Below are 12,688 nucleotides of genomic sequence, written 5' to 3'. Positions count from 1 at the left end.
CCCATTCTTTAACTTCTGGTTGGATAGTTCCATCTTAGACACTGGCTTCATCCCATTCTTTATCTTCTGGTTGGATAGTTCCATCTGAACCACTGGCTTCATCCCATTCTTTATCTTCTGGTTGGATAGTTCCATCTGAACCACTGGCTTCATCCCATTCTTTATCTTCTGATTGGATAGTTCCATCTGAACCACTGGCTTCATCCCATTCTTTATCTTCTGGTTGGATAGTTCCATCTGAACCACTGGCTTCATCCCATTCTTTAACTTCTGGTTGGATAGTTCCATCTGAACCACTGGCTTCATCCTATCTTTATCTTCTGGCTGGATAGTTCCATCTGAACCACTGGCTTCATCCCATTCTTTATCTTCTGGTTGATAGTTCCATCTGAACCACTGGCTTCATCCCATTCTTTATCTTCTTCTGATTGGATAGTTCCATCTGAAATCCATCAGCTTCATCCTATTCTTATCTTCTGGTTGATAGTCTCCATCTGAACCACTGGCCTCATCCCATTCTTTAACTTCTGGTTGATAGTTCCATCTGAACCACTGGCTTCATCCCATTCTTTATCTTCTGGTTGGATAGTTCCATCTGGAATCCACTGGCTTCATCCCATTCTTTATCTTCTGGTTGGATAGTTCCATCTGAACCACTGGCTTCATCTCATTCTTTATCTTCTGGTTGGATAGTTCCATCTGAACCACTGGCTTCATCCCATTCTTTAACTTGCTTGGATAGTTCCATCTGAGACACTGGCTTCATCCCATTCTTTATCTTCTGGTTTGGATAGTTCCATCTGAACCACTGGCTTCATCCATTCTTTATCTTCTGGTTGGATAGTTCCATCTGAACCACTGGCTTCATCCTATTCTTTGTTCTGTGGTTGGATAGTTCCATCTGAGATACTGGCTTCATCCCATTCTTTAACTTCTGGTTGGATAGTTCCATCTGAACCACTGGCTTCATCCCATTCTTTAACTTCTGGTTGGATAGTTCCATCTGAACCACTGGCTTCATCCCATTCTTTATCTTCTGGTTGGATAGTTCAGTTCGAACCACTGGCTTCATCCCATTCTTTAACTTCTGGTTGATAGTTCAGTCTGAACCACTGGCTTCATCCCATTCTTTTATCTTCTGGTTGGATAGTTCCATCTGAACCACTGGCTTCATCCCATTCTTTATCTTCTGGTTGGATAGTTCCATCTTAGACACTGGCTTCATCCCATTCTTTAACTTCTGATTGGATAGTTCCATCTGAACCACTGACTTCATCCCATTCTTTAACTTCTGGTTGGATAGTTCCACCTGAACCACTGGCTTCATCCCATTCTTTATCTTCTGGTTGGATAGTTCCACCTGAACCACTGGCTTCATCCCATTCTTTATCTTCTGGTTGTCCACATCTCTGTTTTGGATAGATAGCTCTTCGTCTTGTTTGTTTAGTGTTTTCCAGAAAGAAACAAAACTGTCCCCCACCCTCTCTGTCTCTGTCTCTCTCCCCTCACCCACTCTGTCTCTCTCCTCTCTGTCTCTCTCCCTCTCTGTCTCTCTCCCTCTCTGTCTCTCTCCCCTCTCTGTCTCTCTCTCCTCTCTGTCTCTCTCCTCTCTGTCTCTCTCCCACTCTGTCTCTCTCCTCTCTGTCTCTCTCCCACTCTGTCTCTGTCTCTCTCCCTCTGTCTCTGTCTCTCTCCTCTCTCTGTCTCTGTCTCTCTCCTCACCCACTCTGTCTCTCTCCCTCACCCACTCTGTCTCTCTCCCTCACCCACTCTGTCTCTCCCCTCTCTGTCTCTGTCTCTCTCCCTCACCCACTCTGTCTCTCTCCCTCACCCACTCTGTCTCTCTCCCTCACCCACTCTGTCTCTCTCCCTCTCTGTCTCTCCCCTCTCTCCCTCTCTCCCCTCTCTGTCTCTCTCCCACTCTGTCTCTCTCCCACTCTGTCTCTCTCCCACTCTGTCTCTCTCCCACTCTGTCTCTCTCCCACTCTGTCTCTCTCCCACTCTGTCTCTCTCCCACTCTGTCTCTCTCCCACTCTGTCTCTCTCCCACTCTGTCTCTCTCCCACTCTGTCTCTCTCCCACTCTGTCTCTCTCCCACTCTCTCTCCCCACTCTGTCTCTCTCCCACTCTGTCTCTCTCCCTCTCTGTCTCTCTCCCTCTCTGTCTCTCTCCTCTCTGTCTCTCTCCTCTCTGTCTCTCTCCCTCTCTGTCTCTCTCTCTCTGTCTCTCTCCCTCTCCCCTCTCTGTCTCGCTCCCTCTATAGAATGCACAGTCACAAACACAGACGCACGCACAAGCACACACACACGGTGGTTGTTTGAGGTTCATTAGAGGTGTGTTGTGCCTGGTCTAGCAGACATCCCAGTTCACAGTAGTCCAGTATCGCCTCTAGTGGTGTTCAGTTGAATCTCATGACATGCTGCTGGTGTTTCCACCACTACTCTACTGGTAGTTCTAGTTAGGACCTTTAAAATGGATTCATCCCAGTTAACCACTATTAGACCATGGTTACATCTTAAAAGGAACCCTATTCCCTATATAGTGCACTACTTTAGACCAGAACCCTATTCCCTATATAGTGCACTACTTTAAACCAGAGCCCTATTCCCTATATAGTGCACTACTTTAGACCAGATCCCCATTCCCTATATAGTGCACTACTTTAGACCAGAGCCCCATTCCCTATATAGTACACTACTTTAGACCAGAACCCTATTCCTATATAGTGCACTACTTTAGACCAGAGTCCTATTCCCTATATAGTGCACTACTTTAGACCAGAGCCCTATTCCCTATATAGTACACTACTTTAGACCAGAACCCTATTCCCTATATAGTGCACTACTTTAGACCAGAACCCTATTCCCTATATAGTGCACTACTTTAGACCAGAACCCTATTCCCTATATAGTGCACCACTTTAGACCAGAGCCCTATTCCCTATATAGTGCACTACTTTAGACCAGAGACCTATTCCTATATATAGTGCACTACTTTAGACCAGAGCCCTATTCCTATATAGTGCACTACTTTAGACCAGAGCCCTATTCCCTATATAGTGCACTACATTAGGCCAGAGCCCTATTCCCTATATAATGCACTACTTTAGACCAGAGCTCATAAGGCCTACCCTGCTCCATACACTCCCACCCTAGCCCTGTTGTAGGGGCCCACCCTGCACCTCCCACCCTAGCCCTGTTGTAGGGGCCCACCCTACACCTCCTACCCTAGCCCTGTTGTAGGGGCCCACCCTGCACCTCCCACCCTAGCCCTGTTGTAGGGGCCCACCCTACACCTCCCACCCTAGCCCTGTTGTAGGGGCCCACCCTGCACCTCCCACCCTAGCCCTGTTGTAGGGGCCCACCCTACACCTCCCACTCTAGCCCTGTTTTAGGGCCCACCCTACACCTCCCACTCTAGCCCTGTTTTAGGGGCCCACCCTACACCTCCCACCCTAGCCCTGTTGTAGGGTCCCACCCTAGCCCTGTTGTAGGGGCCCACCCTACACCTCCCACCCGAGCCCTGTTTTAGGGGCCCACCCTACACCTCCCACCTAGCCCTGTTATAGGGGCCCACCCTACACCTCCCACCCTAGCCCTGTTGTAGGGTCCCACCCTAGCCCTGTTGTAGGGGCCCACCCTACACCTCCCACCCGAGCCCTGTTTTAGGGGCCCACCCTACACCTCCCACCCTAGCCCTGTTGTAGGGTCCCACCTAGCCCTGTTGTAGGGGCCCACCCCTACACCTCCCACCCGAGCCCTGTTTTAGGGGCCCACCCTAGCCCTGTTATAGGGCCCACCCTACACCTCCCACCCTAGCCCTGTTATAGGGTCCCACCCTACACCTCCCACCCTAGCCCTGTTGTAGGGGCCCACCCTGCACCTCCCACCCTAGCCCTTTTGTAGGCGCCCACCCTGCACCTCCCACCCTAGCCCTGTTGTAGGGGCCCACTCTACACTTCCCACCCTAGCCCTGTTGTAGGGGCCCACCCTGCACCTCCCACCCTAGCCCTGTTGTAGGGGCCCACCCTACACCTCCCACTCTAGCCCTGTTTTAGGGGCCCACCCTACACCTCCCACTCTAGCCCTGTTGTAGGGGCCCACCCTACACCTCCCACCCTAGCCCTGTTGTAGGGGCCCACCCTGCACCTCCCACTCTAGCCCTGTTGTAGGGGCCCACCCTACACCTCCCACTCTAGCCCTGGTGTAGGGGCCCACCCTACACCTCCCACCCTAGCCCTGGTGTAGGGGCCCACCCTACACCTCCCACTCTAGCCCTGTTGTAGGGGCCCACCCTACACCTCCCACTCTAGCCCTGTTGTAGGGGAACACCCTACACCTCCCACCCTAGCCCTGTTGTAGGGGCCCACCCTGCACCTCCCACTCTAGCCCTGTTTTAGGGGCCCACCCTACACCTCCCACTCTAGCCCTGTTTTAGGGCCCACCCTACACCTCCCACCCTAGCCCTGTTGTAGGGGCCCACCCTACACCTCCACCCTAGCCCTGTTGTAGGGGCCCACCCTACACCTCCCACCCTAGCCCTGTTGTAGGGGCCCACCCTGCACCTCCCACCCTAGCCCTGTTGTAGGGGCCCACTCTACACTTCCCACCCTAGCCCTGTTGTAGGGGCCCACCCTGCACCTCCCACCCTAGCCCTGTTGTAGGGGCCCACCCTGCACCTCCCACCCTAGCCCTGTTGTAGGGGACCCACCCTACACCTCCCACTCTAGCCCTGTTTTAGGGGCCCACCCTACACCTCCCACCCTAGCCCTGTTGTAGGGCCCACCCTGCACCTCCCACCCTAGCCCTGTTGTAGGGGCCCACTCTACACTTCCCACCCTAGCCCTGTTGTAGGGGCCCACCCTGCACCTCCCACCCTAGCCCTGTTGTAGGGGCCCACCCTACACCTCCCACCCTAGCCCTGGTGTAGGGCCCACCCTACACCTCCCACCCTAGCCCTGGTGTAGGGACCCACCCTACACCTCCCACCCTAGCCCTGTTGTAGGGGGCCCACCCTGCACCTCCCACCCTAGCCCTGGTGTAGGGGCCCACCCTACACCTCCCACTCTAGCCCTGGTGTAGGGGCCCACACCCTGTCCCTGTTTTAGTCAGGAATGTGGAGAATGTTGTGTCCGCAGTAGGGGCCTTCCTCCCAGGCCCCGGGAGACCAGTCTGCTGGCTAATGACTGACCAGACTATCAGAGTGTTAAACCTGAGATTGACTCCAGGGTCTGTGTTGCTGAAAACCCAGCTCATCCCCCCTCCTCCACCTCCCTCCCTCCCTTCCTCCCTCCTCCTCCTCCCTCCTCCTCCCTCCCTCCCCCTCCTCCCTCCCTCCCTCCCACCCCCTCCTCCCTCCCTCTCCTCCCCCCTCCCTCCCTTCCTCCCTCCTCCTCCTCCTCCTCCTCCCCCTCCTCCCCTCCCAGCTCCTCCTCCCTCCCTCCCTCCCACCCCCCTCCTCCCTCCTCCTCCCCCCCCCTCCCTCTCCTCCCTCCCTCTCCTCCTCCCTCCTCCTCCCCCCTCCTCCCTCCCTCCCGAATTATTGCTTATCTTGCCAACATATGTCCATTTTAGCCCATTGAAGCGAATGTTTATTTCTTCAATAGAGAAAATCGTCATGTAAAGAAACATTTTAGTGAATGCTGGTTAAGAAACCGTTGTCGCAATTCAACACATGGAAATGTAAGGAGGGGGGTACATATTACAATGGTAATATTATAATCAGTATACAGAATAAGATGGTGCTCTCCAAAATAGAGGATTTGTCAAGAAAACTACAAAAACATGCATTGACAGAGTGATCTTCACAAGCCAACTTGTCAGAGAGAGAGCAGAATGTAGCAGCTAACTACACAAGACATAGAGAATGTATCAGCTAACTACACAGGACATAGAGAATGTATCAGCTAACTACACAGGACATAGAGAATGTATCAGCTAACTACACAAGACATAGAGAATGTATCAGCTAACTACACAAGACATAGAGAACAGAATGTAGCAGCTAACTACACAAGACAGAGAGAATGTATCAGCTAACTACACAGGACATAGAGAATGTATCAGCTAACTACACAGGACATAGAGAATGTATCAGCTAACTACACAGGACATAGAGAATGTATCAGCTAACTACACAGGACATAGAGAATGTATCAGCTAACTACACAGGACATAGAGAATGTATCAGCTAACTACACAGGACATAGAGAATGTATCAGCTAACTACACAAGACATAGAGAACAGAATGTAGCAGCTAACTACACAGGACAGAGAGAATGTATCAGCTAACTACACAGGACATAGAGAATGTATCAGCTAACTACACAAGACATAGAGAACAGAATGTAGCAGCTAACTACACAAGACAGAGAGAATGTATCAGCTAACTACACAGGACAGAGAGAATGTATCAGCTAACTACACAGGACATAGAGAATGTATCAGCTAACTACACAAGACATAGAGAACAGAATGTAGCAGCTAACTACACAAGACATAGAGAACAGAATGTATCAGCTAACTACACAGGACATAGAGACCAGAATGTATCAGCTAACTACACAGGACATAGAGAATGTATCAGCTAACTACACAAGACATAGAGAACAGAATGTATCAGCTAACTACACAGGACATAGAGACCAGAATGTATCAGCTAACTACACAGGACATAGAGACCAGAATGTATCAGCTAACTACACAGGACATAGAGAATGTATCAGCTAACTACACAAGACATAGAGAACAGAATGTATCAGCTAACTACACAAGACATAGAGACCAGAATGTAACAGCTAACTACACAGGACATAGAGAATGTATCAGCTAACTACACAAGACATAGAGAACAGAATGTAGCAGCTAACTACACAGGACATAGAGAACAGAATGTATCAGCTAACTACACAGGACATAGAGAACAGAATGTAACAGCTAACTACACAAGACATAGAGAACAGAATGTAGCAGCTAACTACACAGGACATAGAGAATGTATCAGCTAACTACACAAGACATAGAGAACAGAATGTAGCAGCTAACTACACAGGACATAGAGAATGTATCAGCTAACTACACAAGACATAGAGAACAGAATGTAACAGCTAACTACACAGGACATAGAGAATGTATCAGCTAACTACACAAGACATAGAGAACAGAATGTAGCAGCTAACTACACAGGACATAGAGAACAGAATGTATCAGCTAACTACACAGGACATAGAGAACAGAATGTAACAGCTAACTACACAAGACATAGAGAACAGAATGTAGCAGCTAACTACACAGGACATAGAGAATGTATCAGCTAACTACACAAGACATAGAGAACAGAATGTAACAGCTAACTACACAGGACATAGAGAATGTATCAGCTAACTACACAAGACATAGAGAACAGAATGTAGCAGCTAACTACACAGGACATAGAGAACAGAATGTAGCAGCTAACTACACAGGACATAGAGAATGTATCAGCTAACTACACAAGACATAGAGAACAGAATGTAGCAGCTAACTACACAGGACATAGAGAATGTATCAGCTAACTACACAGGACATAGAGAACAGAATGTAACAGCTAACTACACAGGACATAGAGAACAGAATGTAGCAGCTAACTACACAGGACAGAGAGAATGTATCAGCTAACTACACAAGACATAGAGAACAGAATGTAACAGCTAACTACACAGGACATAGAGAACAGAATGTAGCAGCTAACTACACAGGACATAGAGAACAGAATGTATCAGCTAACTACACAGGACATAGAGAACAGAATGTAGCAGCTAACTACACAGGACAGAGAGAATGTATCAGCTAACTACACAAGACATAGAGAACAGAATGTAGCAGCTAATTACACAAGACATAGAGAACAGAATGTAGCAGCTAACTACACAGGACATAGAGAACAGAATGTAGCAGCTAACTACACAAGACATAGAGAACAGAATGTATCAGCTAACTACACAGGACATAGAGAACAGAATGTATCAGCTAACTACACAGGACATAGAGAACAGAATGTATCAGCTAACTACACAAGACATAGAGAACAGAATGTAGCAGCTAACTACACAGGACATAGAGAACAGAATGTAGCAGCTAACTACACAGGACATAGAGAATGTATCAGCTAACTACACAAGACATAGAGACCAGAATGTATCAGCTAACTACACAGGACATAGAGAACAGAATGTAGCAGCTAACTACACAGGACATAGAGAACAGAATGTATCAGCTAACTACACAGGACATAGAGAACAGAATGTAGCAGCTAACTACACAGGACAGAGAGAATGTATCAGCTAACTACACAAGACATAGAGAACAGAATGTAACAGCTAACTACACAGGACATAGAGAACAGAATGTAGCAGCTAACTACACAGGACATAGAGAACAGAATGTAGCAGCTAACTACACAGGACATAGAGAACAGAATGTAGCAGCTAACTACACAGGACATAGAGAACAGAATGTAGCAGCTAACTACACAGGACATAGAGAACAGAATGTATCAGCTAACTACACAGGACATAGAGAACAGAATGTAGCAGCTAACTACACAGGACATAGAGAACAGAATGTAGCAGCTAACTACACAGGACATAGAGAACAGAATGTATCAGCTAACTACACAGGACATAGAGAACAGAATGTAACAGCTAACTACACAGGACATAGAGAACAGAATGTGGCAGCTAACTACACAGGACATAGAGAACAGAATGTATCAGCTAACTACACAGGACATAGAGAACAGAATGTAGCAGCTAACTACACAGGACAGAGAGAATGTATCAGCTAACTACACAAGACATAGAGAACAGAATGTAGCAGCTAATTACACAAGACATAGAGAACAGAATGTAGCAGCTAACTACACAGGACATAGAGAACAGAATGTAGCAGCTAACTACACAGGACATAGAGACCAGAATGTAGCAGCTAACTACACAGGACATAGAGACCAGAATGTAGCAGCTAACTACACAAGACATAGAGAACAGAATGTAGCAGCTAACTACACAGGACATAGAGAACAGAATGTATCAGCTAACTACACAGGACATAGAGAACAGAATGTATCAGCTAACTACACAGGACATAGAGAACAGAATGTAGCAGCTAACTACACAGGACAGAGATTTTTACAGACTTTATAGTCTTGTCACAGCTAACAAACAACTCTCTCTCACACCACTACAACCAACGTCAATGACTATCGTTCAGGCCATGGCCGAGTCCCTATGTCGTATAGAGTTGCATTACTTCTGACCAGAGCCCTATGGGCCCTGTATAAGGATAGTGTACCATTTAGGAGGCCTCGTCTCTGTGGTGTCTGGACTGACCATACTGTGTGTTTTGGGATGGTGCTCGTCTCAGCAGACCAGGCCGTAGCAATCCTCTGTATAGCTAAAACAATTATCCTCCTTATTAGCAGTGCTGAAGGCAGAGTCCCCCAGGGCTGTGTCTCGGCGCCCCTAAAGATTGACGGTTCCTTGGTAGAACAGGCTTGTAGAGTGACAGTTTCGAGTTAGAACCGGCCTGTAGAGTGACGGTTCCGTGGTAGAACAGGCCTGTCGAGTGACGGTTCCGTGGTAGAACAGGCCTGTAAGAGTGACGGTTCCGTGGTAGAACAGGCCTGCAGAGTGACGGTTCCGTGGTAGAACAGGCCTGTAGATTGACGGTTCCGTGGTAGAACAGGCCTGTCGAGTGACGGTTCCGTGGTAGAACAGGCCTGTAAGAGTGACGGTTCCGTGGTAGAACAGGCCTGCAGAGTGACGGTTCCGTGGTAGAACAGGCCTGTAGATTGACGGTTCCGTGGTAGAACAGGCCTGTCGAGTGACAGCTCCATGTAAAACAGACCATCTATCTATGCTGTATGCTGCATGCCTGTTCTTACTGTGTGAGTGAAGGAGGGGGAGCTTGGGGGAAGGAGTTGGTCTGGTCATGGGGATTCTGGGTAGAGCCCCTCCTGGACCCTGAGATCCAGACAGCTGCACGGTATGGGCTGGCAGAGTACTGCAGGGGGTCTGGAGGGTATTCCCTGTGGAGCCTGGGACATTACCGGTCTGTCTACCTGTCTGTCTATACTGTCTGTCTACCGGTCTGTCTATACTGTCTGTCTACCTGTCTGTCTATACTGTCTGTCTACCTGTCTGTCTATACTGTCTGTCTACCTGTCTGTCTATACGGTCTGTCTACCTGTCTGTTTACCGGTCTGTCTATCTACCGGTCTGTCTGCTGGTCTGTCTGCCGGTCTGTCTCCCTGTCTGTCTCCCTGTCTGTCTCCCTGTCTGTCTGCCGGTCTGTCTGCCGGTCTGTCTGCCGGTCTGTCTGCCGGTCTGTCTGCCGGTCTGTCTATACTGTCTGTCTACCTGTCTGTCTATACTGTCTGTCTACCTGTCTGTCTATACGGTCTGTCTACCTGTCTGTTTACCGGTCTGTCTATCTACCGGTCTGTCTGCTGGTCTGTCTGCCTGTCAGTCTGCCTGTCTGTCTGCCTGTCTGTCTGCCTGTCTGTCTGCCGGTCTGTCTGCCGGTCTGTCTACCAGTCTGTCTATCTGTCTGTCTATCTACCGGTCTGTCTGCCTGTCTGTCTGCATGTCTGTCTGCCGGTCTGTCTGCCTGTCAGTCTGCCTGTCTGTCTGCCGGTCTGTCTGCCGGTCTGTCTGCCGGTCTGTCTGCCGGTCTGTCTGCCGGTCTGTCTGCCGGTCTGTCTACCGGTCTGTCTACCGGTCTGTCTACCGGTCTGTCTACCGGTCTGTCTACCGGTCTGTCTACCGGTCTGTCTATCTACCTGTCTATCTATTGGTCTGTCTGCCGGTCTGTCTGCCGGTCTGTCTGCCATTCTATCTACCTGTCTGTCTACCTGTCTGTCTACCGGTCTGTCTATCTACCTGTCTGTCTATCTACCTGTCTATCTACCGGTCTGTCTGCCGGTCTGTCTGCCGGTCTGTCTGCCGGTCTGTCTGCCGGTCTGTCTGCCGGTCTGTCTACCTGTCTGTCTACCTGTCTGTCTATACTGTCTGTCTATACTGTCTATCTACCTGTCTATACCTGTCTATCTACCGGTCTGTCTGCCTGTCTGCCGATACTGTCTGTCTACCGGTCTGTCTACCGGTCTATCTACCTGTCTATCTACCTGTCTATCTACCTGTCTATCTACCTGTCTGTCTATACTGTCTGTCTGCCTGTCTGTCTACCTGTCTGTCTACCGGTCTGTCTATCTACCGGTCTATCTACCTGTCTGTCTACCGGTCTGTCTACCGGTCTGTCTATCTACCGGTCTATCTACCGGTCTGTCTACCGGTCTGTCTACCGGTCTGTCTGCCGGTCTGTCTGCCGTTCTGTCTCCCGGTCTGTCTGCCGGTCTGTCTGCCGGTCTGTCTGCCGGTCTGTCTGCCGGTCTGTCTGCCTGTCTGTCCTGGTCTGTCTATACTGTCTATCTACCTGTCTATACCTGTCTATCTACCGGTCTGTCTACCGGTCTGTCTACCTGTCTGTCTATACTGTTTGTCTGCCGGTCTGTCGATACTGTCTATCTACCGGTCTGTCTACCGGTCTGTCTACCGGTCTGTCTGCCTGTCTGTCTGCCTGTCTGTCTGCCTGTCTGTCTGCCTGTCTGTCTGCCTGTCTGTCTGCCGGTCTGTCGATACTGTCTATCTACCGGTCTGTCTGCCGGTCTGTCTGCCGGTCTGTCTGCCGGTCTGTCTGCAGGTCTGTCGATACTGTCTATCTACCGGTCTGTCTACCTGTCTGTCGATACTGTCTATCTACCGGTCTGTCTACCTGTCTGTCTGTCGGTCTGTCTGCCGGTCTGTCTGTCGGTCTGTCGATACTGTCTATCTACCGGTCTGTTTACCTGTCTGTCGATACTGTCTATCTACCGGTCTGTCTACCTGTCTGTCTATCGGTCTGTCTACCTGTCTGTCTACCTGTCTATCTACCGGCCTGTCTACCTGTCTGTCGATACTGTCTATCTACCGGTCTGTCTACATGTCTATCTACATGTCTATCTACATGTCTGTCTACCGGTCTGTCTACATGTCTGTCTACATGTCTGTCTACATGTCTGTCGATACTGTCTGTCTACCGGTCTGTCTACCGGTCTGTCTACCGTCTGTCTACCGGTCTGTCTACCGGTCTGTCTACCTGTCTATACCGTCTATCTACCTGTCTGTCTGCCGGTCTGTCTGCCTGTCTGTCTATACTGTCTATCTACCGGTCTGTCTGCCTGTCTGTCGATACTGTCTGTCTGCTGGTCTGTCTGCCGGTCTGTCTGCCGGTCTGTCTGCCGGGCTGTCTGCCGGTCTGTCGATACTGTCTATCTACCGGTCTGTCTGCCGGTCTGTCTGCCTGTCTGTCTGCCTGTCTGTCTGCCTATACTGTCTGTCGATACTGTCTGTCTGTCGATACTGTCTGTCTACCTGTCTGTCTACCGGTCTGTCTGCCGGTCTGTCTACCGGTCTGTCTGCCGGTCTGTCTGCCTGTCTGTCTGCCTGTCTGTCTATACTGTCTGTCTATACTGTCTGTCTGTCTATACTGTCTATCTACCGGTCTGTCTGCCTGTCTGTCGATACTGTCTGTCTGCCGGTCTGTCTGCCGGTCTGTCTGCCGGTCTGTCTGCCGGTCTGTCGCTACTGTCTATCTACCGGTCTGTCTGCCGG

At 49.7% G+C, this 12,688-nt stretch overlaps 1 long non-coding RNA gene across 1 annotated transcript; it reads right to left on the bottom strand.

Moving 5' to 3' along the window:
* Window positions 1-11,061: 11,061 nt before the first annotated feature.
* Window positions 11,062-11,545, bottom strand: LOC127925131 (uncharacterized). Its single transcript, XR_008119840.1, has 3 exons — window positions 11,265-11,545; window positions 11,188-11,224; window positions 11,062-11,151 (listed from the first exon to the last, which is right to left on the bottom strand). It is a non-coding gene; the product is annotated as an uncharacterized LOC127925131 (long non-coding RNA).
* Between the last annotated feature and the right edge of the window lie 1,143 nt (window positions 11,546-12,688).

The sequence above is a fragment of the Oncorhynchus keta genome, unplaced genomic scaffold (genome assembly GCF_023373465.1).
Source record: "Oncorhynchus keta strain PuntledgeMale-10-30-2019 unplaced genomic scaffold, Oket_V2 Un_contig_5170_pilon_pilon, whole genome shotgun sequence".
In the NCBI taxonomy this organism is placed as follows: Eukaryota; Metazoa; Chordata; class Actinopteri; order Salmoniformes; family Salmonidae; genus Oncorhynchus; species Oncorhynchus keta.
This window is presented reverse-complemented; position numbering and strand designations above follow the sequence as displayed.